Below are 10334 nucleotides of genomic sequence, written 5' to 3'. Positions count from 1 at the left end.
AGCAATAACAAAAAAAATCTAATAAAAGAGCAATAACAAAAACGTGACAGTTTCACTGCACGCAAGTGTATTCGGGAGTCAAAGGGACGAAGACAGAGTGCGCGGGGGCAGTATCGACTGATCTACCAATAGCCGGTCAATGCGGTATTCACCCGCCCCCGCGCCCCGTACCGCACCACCAAAGAGATCTAAAATTCGATTGTGCGCAGTCAAGGTCGATGCTCAAGAAGTTTGCCGGGACCTATATTAACTTTATAAAATATGGCAGGGCAAGTAAACGGTTGAGTAGGAAAGTATAAGGTTACGCTACCGTTGATCATGTATCACCAGCCAGAGAGCTCGCTAAGAAAAATCAAACGAGTACAACCTCGATAAGGTTGCCTGGTTTTATAAAATCCTTAGTTCCTTTGACCGACCAAGACATAACATAACATAATATAACAAATACTTTATTGCACAAACAGGAAAAAACAAAAGAGAAATACAATGAGTACTGTAGGCGGCCTTATTGCTAAGTAACGTAAGACCTTAATATGTCTATAAAAATTGTGTGTAATATATTTGTCTTCATGTTCTGCCTTGTGGACAGTAATATACATTATTTTTATATATACTTTTTTGTTGCCTGGAAGAGATGACTAATTAGCAATAAGGCCGCCTATTGTGCTCTTTCATTTTTTTTTTATTTATTTAGATACACATATTGTAAAGTTATAAAATACAAGTCTTAAAATTAGTTTTTGTATATGTGCTCCAATTACAGGTACACACAACATTCGTAATTACAACAACAAACTTATATAATTATCTAAGTGTATATATATTTATATATAATTAAATATGTATAAAACTTAAACAGAAATTAACTTCTAAATTAAAACAGCCATAAATCTTCTTAGAAAACATAAGAGTTAAAATTATAACATATACATAGGTATACAACAAAATTAAGTATTGTTGGAAACAAATGAATTAAAATTAAAAATACAAATGGGAAAATGTACGTTATGAATTTATGATGATACTTTTTGAGGCTTTCTATTTCTCTTTTGCTTTGTATTTCCTGTGTGTGCAACAAAGTATATGTTATGTTATGTTTTAAATAAAAATATATAAACGTCGCCGTGTCCAGGTAAGCCGAAGCACCACAGAGCCCCTAGCGGCTAGAAGTGTAACAAATGGTCGCGATCTGCCGGACAATTCGTTTGCATCGCCGGCGCCGCTTATCCGTGCTCACTGCTCGGCCGGGTGACGTCTACAAACGCCCACAGCTAGTGGCGGATTTCCGTGGAAGGAAAATATTTATTCCATATAAAGTACCTACTTGTTGGTGGCTTCTCGGAGCTAATAATAAACATACAGCGCATTCAGTCGCTCGTGTTTCCAGGAGCTCACTCTGGACACTTCATGCAGAAATCTCATCTGTTTCGTGTGCCGTCTTCCGTAAGAGCGAGACAGAAAGTTCGAGCGCGCTCGTTTACTCCTTAGCGGCTTACGGCCATTTAGACTATGACCCAGAGGGGGTGAGCTAAATCTAACTCGGCGTCGGATACGAATTGGTGTTTAAAAACAAAAGCATAGAGTTCTAAAAATACTTATAAATAATTATAAAAGAAAGAAAATTGGTTTTGTTTATCCTTACAAGCATATCACGCTTCAAGGGAGAATAAATCTAACGCAAATATGTACTTATTCAAAAAACTCAAATAAAAGAAAATTTTATTTGCTTTTTCTCATAATGGACGTGTTCCGAGGAGAATTCTCATTCCAGTCTATAATATCGACTGGAATGGAATATAATTACGACTATATTCACAAGTAGGCTAGTCAGAGATACATCTATCGCAAGATGAAGTAATAAAACCCATGCTTCACCGACTTTTCTGTTAAATAACACAACGGAATAGGGGCTATGATGATGATGAACCAACTTAGGGCGCTTGCAGACCAGTTTGTAAGTGCACTTAGTGGAAGTGAATAATCTGATTCATGTGAAGGATTCTCAAGTATAGTAGACGACAGGTCGACATGGCAATTCTCTAGTGACGTGACGTTTTCAATATCGATATATTTTTATTATGTATGTAACAAAATGTGAATAAAATAATACCACGTTTTCATTTAAGTTAATATTTATTCATTATGTGAGCGAGATTATAATCGATAAACGCGGTCGATACGGACTCGTGCGACACTAAGACTAAGACGCCGCGGGGACTGTGCGGGTGTGCGGGGCGACCCCGCCTCCGCGGCTCACCTCATGCCAAGATTGCCATGTCGACCTGTCGTCAACAATACCTACTAGCATACCTAGAAGCTCATTTAGTGACGTGACTTTATTTATTTATTTATACATTACTATATTGAGAGTTACTGAAAACAGAAGAGGCAAGGTCACTTAATAAGACACGATGAATTTATTAAAAACATCATAGAAGGAAAGCTACAAGGAAAGAAAGGAAGTGACAGACCAAGAAGAACTTACATGGAACAGATCTAAGAGAAGGTAAACGTCGTGTGGTTGTGTCTTATAAGGAAGTGAAGGAATTGGCCTTTGATAGACAAGAATGGAGAATGCTACACCGACAAGACCGTGGCTCTTAAATTAGTGATGATACATTACTTATATGATACAAACGCGCTCGGTCTGCGATTGTTGAAGTTAAGCAACTTTCACAAAGGCCAGTCATTGGATGGGTGACCACAAAAAAAAAGTTTTCATCTCGAGCTCCACCGTGCTTCGGAAGGCACGTTAAGCCGTTGGTCCCGGCTGCATTAGCAGTCGTTAATAACCATCAATCCGCACTGCGCCCGCGTGATGGTTTAAGGCCCGATCTCCCTATCCATCCATAGGGAAGGCCCGTGCCCCAGCAGTGGGGACGTTAATGGGCTGATGATGATGATGATGACATTACTTATGTTAGATATACCAAGGAGTGCATTTGATACTTGGCCGGACATGTGTGGAGCACTGAGAACTTTAACCATGTACATAGTTTTAGACAACAATCTGGGAGCTGAAAGGCCCCTCAGACGAGACTTCGCATGGTGTAAACTATATGCCTGAAAGCGTAGGTACAAACACGAGATCAGATGTCTAAGCTAAACTATGCTAATAAAAAGTAAGCAGATATCCTAGTTACTAAGCGAATCGACTCAAATTGTACTTTTCCATTGTAATGGCGAAAACGTCTCGAGTGCATCGGCTCCAAGCGTGAACGTACTTTGTTACAAGTTTCTTTCCAGCAAACTTGGACAAAGAAAAGAAGTAGAAATCCGTTTTGTTTCTTAGCTGAACTTCAATACCTTTCTTTATGACTGTATAAGCATATATGCGGGGAACGCCAGTTCGAACCCCGGTACTGGACTTGCACCATCGAGTTATTCATTTTTCACTAACACAGTTCTTTAGCTTGACCATTACAGACGGCGATACGGCTCACCACCTATCACGTTGGTCTAACAGAAAACTCGGCTGGTACTTAGTTCGCTGACTACCCCATAAGGACATAGTCGTGAGGTTATTTACGTGAATTTCTGTAACATAACTTTTGGGTAGTAGCCGGAAGAATAATGATCGTGTAAACATAGAATGAAGGATAACACAATGCGTATAGAATGGTAACTATCCGCTCCGCACAAATTAGTATCGGGCACTGAGATAGATTTATCGCATTCAATTCTCGGTCTTACTTTAGTCTGAACAGCCGTAAGGCGCTAAAAAGTGAGGGGAGAGCGTGCGGACTATCTGTCTCCCTCGCACTTACGCAATAAGGCGGCACACAGTAAGAATGAATAAGAATAAGAATAAAATAAATTTATTGCCAGTAAAAAATACATTTGCTATAAGTACTAGGTAATGAGATGTTTTATTTGGAGTTACCGGGGTGTGCTATTAGGTGAATCAGTCTAAGTTCTAACCAAAGGAATAAAAGTCAAATCCAACCTCGAAAATACATCTTTCACTTCAACATACTTTTTTTGTTTTAAAAATTGCTAGTGCGTGTGTGAGATGGAATGTTCTGGAATCCCGGCGTCTTGTCACGTACGATCCCGGTGCACATGTAAAATAATATTCTGTCTGCATAGCCATTACTCATACGTGCATACACATACTCGCTTGCGCGCTGAAATTATTCTCTCTTTCCACAAATACGTACGAGGCATCACGAATGCATTAAGCAACTCTCAGAGTGTATCATGTTCTAACGCATTGCTTTGCTTGCGTTCTCGAACCATTTGACAATAAATCAACTGGTACAAAATTGACAGATTTGATGTTTGAATTAAATGAATACTTGAAGTAACAACTTGGTATTGAAATTCTATTTGCGCCGTCACGGTCGCGGCACCAGCAGTTGTGTTTGTACAAATGACATAAAAAAAAAATTGATAATATTTCAGCTACTGTCTTTGCAGTACAGACTAACAAAATCCTCCAAACTCAGTAAGGTGACGGGCCACGTCGGCTCCCTCGCTCACTTGCTTTAAATGCAGACTCAAACGATGGCTTATCGACTTATCGAGCACACATTCAAATCTCTTGACGAGTTTATTAATTTAAAAAAATATATTGAAAGTACTCTAATAATACCTACTTAATAAGAGTTATTTTAATAAGTATAAGTTATCTATTCTTCTTCTTCTATCGTGTGGGTTGTGAAGTGGATTACCAATCCCATCAACCCTGGTGTTAGAGTTATCTATTACTACGAAACTTTAATAGTAACAAATATGTGACGTATTCTTACGAATAAATGATGATGATTAATACTTTAAGATAATAAGTAATTAACAACACAGTACGGGTAATAATCTCTGCTTTATGGATTTTTATATAATAATTATGTTATTTTGTGCATAAGCTGTCTTATTGTGAAGTTTGTAAAAAAAAACAGTTCTTTTTTTTGTGACAGCGTCACTTATATCGATCCATATATCCTCACAATTTTTTTGCGGATTATTGTATTTATTTAATAATAAGTATACTTTATTGCACTTAACAACTAGTTACATCACAAACAAGAAATGGACGTTTACAAGGGTGGACTTATCTCTAAGAGAGATCTCTTCCAGCCAACCCAGAGGTTATTTATGAAACAAAGACATAAAGACAAGTTCACTACACACAAAACAGATGGTTTAGCTTATTTCTAATAGAAAGCTCTTCTTATATCAGTAGGATAGGTAAGCAATAATGTTAATGTACACCTCATAGATTATTTGCCTGTTAAGATAAATGGCAAATGCGGCTAAAGCTATATACTCGCAGTTTCTAAACACCCACACCGGGCCGCTATATCAACGTCTAGGTCAGTGGTTCTTAACCTTAAAATGACATGGACCATAATTAATAAATTGTTCTCTTGACATGAACAATCAAAGCTCTGGTGATAATAAACGTAGGTAATTAGAAAGTTGTTCTATGATTTATTAAAAGTATAATGTATTTTTTTACGAAAATTCACAATTGGATTTTTATTATAAACGGTCTCCGTAGTTCAATGATTGAGCGTTGGCCTCACGATCGCGAGGTCCCGTGTGCGAATCCCGGTGGGGACATAATCACAACAATTACCTAGTTTGGCTAATCATCAGATTACCCGAAAGTAAGATGCTCCGTGCTGTACAGGGTTCACCTCAGTAAGTTTTTAATTGTTACGTGAACTATGTAAGGGGACTGTAGGCTCAATAAATAACCCTGACCCTGACACTAGAGTTGATGGTTCAGGTGGGTTATTGATTTCACAACTCACACGAGAGAAGAATTTTCAAAAACGTATGGTGTCGTCTGCTATCGTGTGGGTTGTGAGGTGGGGTGGGTTACCAACCCCAGCAACCCTGGTGTCAGGGTTACTATTGAGCCGCCAAAGGCCCCTGACATGGCTCATGTAAAACTACTTATATCAGTAAATAGTAACCGGGAGCAACAGCTTAACGTGCCTTCCGAAGCACGGATCATCTTACGGATAGTGTTGATGATCCTAATCCTCGGAGACCACTTTGGGTGCAGTGTTGGACCACCAGTGGTCCGCGGGCCACGCTTTAAGAACCACTGATCTATGTGAACATTGGACATATAGCGTTTATCGTCACAGAGGGCGGGACGGTCGGCAGTTCCGCCGGAACCGGAAATAGCTGATATGTGACTTTGTTTTGCCGTTTGTCGAGTTTCCTCCACGACACGACACGGGGCGGCTAATCGTTATTATTGTAAGATAAATAAAACGTCTTTGTTCCTATTTCGTTTGGAATTGTGTGTCTTAGATAGTGCTTTCTCGTTTCTAGTTTGTGATGTTGACGTACAATATAATTTATTTTATTACGTCAACAGAAAGGTAGAAAAGGAGCCTTATTTTCGAATCGCTCGTCTTCAACTCGCATGCGAAAATGTATACCTGTCTCATCTTGCAAATAACAAGTTTTGATGTGCTAGCGTGAAATGGGTAGGTATATATTTTGAACGTCTCACTTTGAGGTCGCAAGTTCGAATCTAGCCCAGGCTTAAACCAATGATTGTCGAATTTGTTTTCGAATTCATGTTTGGATCATGTATAAATTATTATTACGTGCTCAACGGTGAAGGAAAACATCGTGAGGAAACCCACATTCCCGAGAAATGCTTTTTCTGAGGTATGTGACCTAACCTGTATTGGGCTGGTTTTCCCTTCGCGGGCTGGAAGGTTAGACAGGCAGCCGCTTCTGTAAAAAACCGGACCTGTCTAATCTTCAGGTTAGGTAAGCGGACCCTGGGAAAAACGGGATAATCCTAGAGAGATGATATATTTTTGAACGTGACTTGAAGGTGATTCAAAAATAAGTCAGCAGATCTTTTGATCATGCCAATCTGCCCTAATGATTTGCTGACCACGGCATGCGACCACGGCTATCTCTTAAACATTCGTAAAAATTTCTGAGAAATCAATAAATAATACCGAATTATGATTATAAAAGCTTCTTTTGTAAGTTGTACTACCTATCTAGGCCCCTGCCCTAATCAGGCCCAATCACGATTAAATGAGGTATTGTATGGCAGACCTCAGACGTCACCCATACAGTTGCGCGTATTGATGGTGTGTTTTTATAAAGTAACCGGGGCTATGGCCTCTTGAGCCAAGTAACTCTGTCTGTAATCACCTTCCTATGCTTAAATCACGGAACCGATTGAGATGACTATTGGTACGCAGATAGCTTGTGCCACAGAAAATATCATAGATAGGATTATCTGTATTCCGCAAATCGCCTCAAAAATAAAAGGGGGAAAATGAGAACAAAAACAAAAGCCGAGCGCTGTAACCGAACCCACGCGGATAAAGCTAGTTAACAAAAAACCGCGTGAAAAAAGCCTTACGAGCTGAGGGCCTGCCGGAAGGTCATTTTTCCTAAGATCGTTCACCCTTCAAACAGGCAGTCGTCTCTGACAGGGCGAGGCAATAATTTCCTCGGTACTCCAGCCGTTCGGTTGAACATGGGTAAATTATTCGCGAAATTAAACAAGCGTCTTCCCCTGTCTTCCCCCGAGTGTGAGGGGCGATGTGGTGGGGGAGGGGGTCGTCTTTTTGGCGCCGTTTTTAAATTTCGCAGCGTCACCCGCTCCCGAGCCGTTCATTTGGTATTAGCGGCGATCTCGATTCAGGGCCGAGTAGACGAGATTGGTTTGCGAGTTCTTTTAGGTGTTTAAGTACCTATGCAATCTTAATTACAATAATTCGCAATACTGCATCATTCCAACTTAAATGTGCGAACTCCTTTCAGTGGCGAAACGGCAAATATTTTTTGGAGGTATGAATTAATAGTAACAATTAAACAAAATGTCTATTAAGTAATAACAAAACTCGAGCAAAAAAACATTTCTCTCATTACCACGTTTGAAGAGCAATTAATGAAAGAAAGATTTTGATATCAATACAAGCTACATGCAAATGACATGAAAATTAACGACCTCCACAGTCCAGTGACTCAAGTGTTGGGTTTACGATTCGGAGGGCCCAGGTTCAAATCCCGGTGGGGACATATCACGGAAATCACTTTGTAATCCCTAGTTTGGTTAGAACATTACAAGCTGATCACCTGATTGTCCGAAATTAACATGATCCGTGCTTCGGAAGGTATGTTAAGTCGTTGGTCCCGGTTACTGCTTACTGATGTAAGTAAGTAGTCATTACATGATGCCTTTGGCGTCTCACTCTGACACCAAGATTGATGGGTTTGGTAATCGAAGAAGATATGAAAATTTATGAGTAATTTATTGTGTTTATCCAGCCCCTGAGTAGCGTATATTCTCTACCGGTTGAGAACCCTCGCCACTCTTCACTTACTCGGCCAAGCAGCTAACAGTCTGAGATAAACCAACAAGTCGTGTTAAAAAATCTGATCGTGCCCGTGTACACAGTCCCATTGTGAGTGTAAGAAAGCAGTGCTAGATGTTATCAGTTAAGAGAGAAGGCTTTCACCTGCGCTGCGCCCACGTCGCGTCGTCGGGACGTAAAATTGAATGTGCGCCGCCGCCGCCGTGTAATAACGAAACGTTTTACATGCGCTCTTACTGAGAGTTTGAACGAAATTGTCAAGAATGGATGAGGTTACGCTAGCAGAGTTGATTTAGGACATTCACTATTTATTATATCTTTTTTCTTTTGTACATATCTTTTTTCCTGTAAATCGTTTGCAATTAAACAAAGCTTAAACCTATTTTGATTTTTGAGGCTTTGTTTAACATGAGTTAAAAATGCTGGAATCGAACTGAGAGGATTAATATTCATTTCTTGACGTTTGATGACTTAGTCAGTTACACTTACGCTATCTTATGCACTTAGTATGTTTAAGATTTTAGTATCGGTATATTAACGATCTCTACCTATATCATAGGTCTCTATATCTCCATTTTATATTGTTATAAAAAGAAAAGTTTATAAACTAAAACCCGACTACGGAAAAATCACTCTAAAATGTATGGAACAAGAAAATAGCTAATAATTCTAACAAAAAAGGAAAATATTTCTTCATAATCATAATAATTTATACATACATACAAATCGAAAACCTGTTTCAATAAAGCGGTATCAATTTTGCATCGAGTGCTGAGTGCACCACATTTCAATCTGCACGCAATGATAGTCATTTTGTACTAATTTACTCCATTGCTGTTGTTTTTTAATTAATTATGTTATAAGCACGATATTGTCATGATATCTGATATTTTTTTAAATAATACATTGTATGTTTTACGCAATGACGATAGTCGGTGACTGACCAACCGTGGTGTCAGGGTTATTATTGATAATATTATAATATTTTAATGTAATTGAATTTCGTAATATCTGTGACGTGTAATTTTTATTATCAATAAATGACTACGACTATGACTATTATTGAGCCGCCAAAGGCTCGTGTAACGACTACTTATTTACATCAGTAAGTAATAACCGAGACCAATAGCTCAACGTGCATTCCAAAGCACGGATCATTTAAGTTTTGGACAATCGAATGATCAGTGTGAAATATCCAAACCAAACTCTCTCTCTCTTTATTTAAGAGCTGCGCTCTTGTCGGTGGAGTAATCGCCTTCAATACTCCATAGATAGGGCATGTAGAACGGTGGTTGCCCCAATCGCCTTCCGTTCCGCAGTACACCGACCAATTTCTCAATCGGTGATGTTCTAGCTAGAGCCCTACCAGAATCCATTTCCTCGGCCTCCAACCAGTACTGATACCGCTGCTGCCCGGCATCAGGGGTGCGCTTTTTTGCTTTTGCTTACTTTATCTATGAAGAAAATAATAATTTCGTTCACCGAATGGTGTGGCTACACTTACACCATCTATTGTCGCTGCAACGAATATAGCGAAGGTCCCAACACCCTTAAATATAGCTTGATTACACGGCATGATAGAAATATATTATCGTAATGTGTGTTGAAAAATTATACAATCTTACATTTTGTTTGAAGAGCCATAAGTATAAACATAGTGATTACATTCTCTTTAAACCAAACTAGAGATCACAAAATGTTTTTTTGTGGTACGGCCCCAACGGGATTCGAACGCGGGACCTCCATCATAATATGTTTTATTCATCGATATTATCGCGACGGAATTAAGTTGACAGAAGACGTCAAATGGGTTGCATATGAGCAAGATGTCTATTTTATTCGCCCGGGTTATTCATTCATTTTAAAATCAACATTTATCAATCATCCGTCCCTTTCCCCTTCGGCGGAGAAGAAAATGACAGGACTTAAAATAAAATTAGGATGTGTCTGCAGGAATCGGGGCTATTTTGTATCCTATCCTTGTGAGTTAGGGCTCTTACATACTACAACATAGCATCACGCCCT

The sequence above is a fragment of the Pectinophora gossypiella genome, chromosome 11, assembly GCF_024362695.1.
Source record: "Pectinophora gossypiella chromosome 11, ilPecGoss1.1, whole genome shotgun sequence".
Lineage (NCBI taxonomy): Eukaryota > Metazoa > Arthropoda > Insecta > Lepidoptera > Gelechiidae > Pectinophora > Pectinophora gossypiella.
This window is presented reverse-complemented; position numbering follows the sequence as displayed.